Raw genomic sequence first — 3,809 nt, 5'->3', positions numbered from 1 at the left:
GATTTATTTTAAATTTTCAAGAGACAATGTTTTTACTTACTTGTAAAGTGCTCTCATTAATAATTTGTAAAAGTACTCAACAAATTAGAAATAAAATAGAAATTCTCAAGACCTGTAAAGAATATCTAAAAAACTTACAATTAACTCCTATCAATGATGAAAGTTGAGATGCTTCTTCCCAAGGATCATAAACAACACAAGCACATTCTCTCTCACCACTTCTGCTCAACATTGCATTTGCAGTTCTGGTCAAGGCAATTTAAGATAAAGACATAAAAAGCATCTAGAATGAAAAGGAAGAACTCAATCTCTATTTGATCTTGTCTATGAAAAAATTTCTAAGGAATACACATACACACACACACCCATACACAAACTGTTAGAACTAGTCAAGTTCAGCAAGGTTCTGGGAGACAAGATCAACAAACAAAATACAGTTGCATTTCTATGTATTAGTCATGAAAAAATCTGACAATGGAATTTAAAGAATAATTCCATTTATAATAGCACCAAAAATTAGATACATAGGAATAAATTTAACAAAAGGAGTGCAAGAATTATACACTGCAAACTACAAAACATTGTGGAATAAAATTAATGAATATCTAAGTAAATGGAAATGCATTCTGAGTTCATAGATTGGGAGGCTTATTATTGGGAAGATGGCAGTACTTTCCAAATTTATTATAGATTAAATGTAATATTCCATTCCAGGAATTCTAAGATGGAGAAGGAAAGAAAGGAAAAAAGGAAGAAAAAGAAGAAGGAGGATAAGGAAAAGTCAATACTTTTAACTCCATTCATCTGTTGATGGACACCTAGGCTTATTCCATACCTTTGCTATTGTGAATAGTGTTGTAATAAACATCGGCATGTGGTGTCTCTAGTATGCTAATTTCCTTTCCCTTATTTATTTATTTATTTATTCATGGCAGTACTGGAGATTGAACTCAGTTCCTCATGCATGCTAGGCAAGTGCTCTACCACTTGAGCTACACTCCCAGCCCTCATTTCCTTTAGCCATATTCTCAAATGTGGAATAGCTGGATCACACAACAGATCTGTTTTTAGTTTTTTGAGGAACCTTCCATATTGTTCTCCATAATGTACTAATAATTTACATTCTCACCCACAGTGCGATTCTCTTTTTTCTCTACATCCCCACCAGTATTTATTTTTTGTGTGTGTGTTTTTGATAATAGCCTTTCTAGCCAGGATGAGATGATACATCAGTTTGATTTGTATTTCCCTCATAGCCAATTACATTAAGCATTTTTTTTCATTTCTCAGCCATTTGAATTTCTTCTTTTGAGAAGTATCTGTTCAGATCACTTGCCTATTTTTTAAAATTGGATTATTTATTTTTTGATAAATTTTCTGAATTTCTTACATATTCTAGATATTGATTAGAGCACGCTGTATGCATTTGTTGAAATTACACATTGTATGAAGCCCATTAATGTGTACTAAATACATGTTAATAATTTTTTAATCTAAAGATTTAGCCAGGCAAGGTGGCTCACACTTTCTCAAGCTACATTCTTCCTGTCCTAATCTTGTAGCTCCATAGAGGTGCTTGAACTTGACCACAGTACCAACATACCTGTTGGTGCTGGAGTAAAGCAACCTTGGGCTCCTTCTAGAGGACAATAGTAATAAGCACAGCAGAATAGAATGGAAGTTAAAAGTGAAGAGCAAATGTGGAGAGCAGACAGGTGTATCAAATAAGCTGCGGGTTTGAGTTTGGCACAGCCCCAAACCACAGAAAGGAGCAAGCATAGTCATGCTCAATAAATTGCATGCTTGATTTGGCACATCCTCAGCTGCAGAAGTGGGCAAGATGCAGTATAGCTGTTTTTCCTAAAATATTTACATTCAGAGAGAAGCTGTCACAGGTTCCTCCTGTTCCTGAGGATTACAATGTCACACCCTCTCTCCTGAGAATTGCCTCTCCACCTCCTGTTGCCACTGTATATAATAAACTCACTGGAGGTGGAGGAGGCTGGAGTGTCTCCACCCGAGCTCCTAGCCTACCTGGCTCCAGCTTTATGCATGTTTGAGCTTCTGTCTGTTGTCTTTTTCTGCATCTCCCATTGCCCTCAGTTAGATTTATAGGACAAGCTTGTGCAGGACATGAAAGGTGGCACCCGAACAGGGACCTGAGAGTGAGGTTACACCTGGACAGGAATCTAACTACGGGGGAACTTAAAACCTGAGATGAGGAGACACTCTCCGAGAAGCACATGCATAAAAGATAATAAGAAACAAGTAAGGTGTGGGGGGAGAGTGAATTGAATACAGCCAGGTGTAAAAACATGAGACAGGGTGAGTCTAAGGACTGAGAGCTCTACATACAGGCTTTAAAAGCTATGCTAAAGATTTGAGGAAGCAGAGTCAGGTTGCTTCAACTTAGGCAGTTTTTAGATTTTGTACAGGATACCTGCCCATGGTTTCCTGAAGAAGACCCTGTAAATTTAGAAACATGGAACAAGGTAGGGAGATGGGCTGAGGGCATGCTATGTGGCTGAAGGGCTAGAATGCATGTCCATTTTTACTTTTGGTTTGTGGTCTATGATTAAAGATTGTTTGGGGCCTACTCTCTCTTGGTACTCAAGCTGGGATGTGGGACTCAGCCCTTATAATCAGTCAGGCAGAATCCCCTAAAGGAAAAACATGCTTGTGTGGTGGAGCCACTAAGCTGTCAGCCCCACCTTATGAGGTTAGGTTTTCACATAAAATTAAAATTCAGCCCAATGATGATTCAGATTCTGATTTAGTGTCAGGAGGATACTTCAGCACATCAAACACAGGGAACCATGCATTTGGGGATCACCCCACAGGCCAAGAATTTTCCCACTCTTGCTAAGAGTCCTCTGCAGGCTGCCTTTTAGGCAGCTTATAATCAAGGAGAGGATACAGCTGGTTTTAAATTTTACCCTGTGCTTGAGAGACCAGACCCTGGTGACCCTGGCATGCAACAGAGATTTCATGAAAAGATTCCATTTAAAATTTTAAAGGTCAAACAAGCCTGTACAATATATGGCTCTACAGAGCCATTTATGCTGGGATTATTACAGTGTGTGGTAGGAGATATTGCTATGCCTCCAGACAACTGGACAGGGCTGGCTAAAGCATGCCTCTCTCCAGGTGATTACTTGCTGTGGAAAACAGGTTTTATAGAGTTATGTCAGGAGTAGGCACACCATAATTTGGCCCATGGTCTGCATATCACTGCAGATATGCTCATGGGAAGAGGACCTTTTGAAGGTGTAGATAATCAATTACAGTATCCCCTTCAGGCTTATCAGCAGATGTCATTGCAGACACAAGGGCATGGCTAGAACTACCCATGAAAGGAGAAAAGACTGGAATTAACTAGCATTCTCCAAGGTCCTGATGAGCCATATCAAGAGTTTTGGCATGCCTGCTGCAAGGCATAGGTAGGAGAGTGGCAGATGCTGAAGCCGGAAACATACTGGTAAAACAGCTGGCTTTGAAGAATGCTAATAAGGCTTGTAAAGCAGCCCTTCAACCATATAGAAAAAGAGCTACTCTGCAGGAAATGATTAGAATTTGTGTAGATGTCAGGCCCAGTCACATCCAGGGTATAGCTTTAGCTGCTGCCTTAAAGGAAGTGTTCCGGCCTGGGGGAAGGAAAAAAGGAGCATGTTTTCCCTATGGAAAAGAGGGACATTTTGCTAGAGAGTGTTGGAATATGCTCCTACCACAGCTAGGTGATATCTCGGCACCCATGACCGGGCCACCGACTGGTGCCAATGGACCCAGAACTTCACTCCCCGAGTGCTGTC

Source organism: Castor canadensis, chromosome 13, assembly GCF_047511655.1.
Source record: "Castor canadensis chromosome 13, mCasCan1.hap1v2, whole genome shotgun sequence".
NCBI lineage: Eukaryota > Metazoa > Chordata > Mammalia > Rodentia > Castoridae > Castor > Castor canadensis.
The sequence above is the reverse complement of the archived record's forward strand: the minus strand, read 5'-3'. Positions refer to the sequence as shown.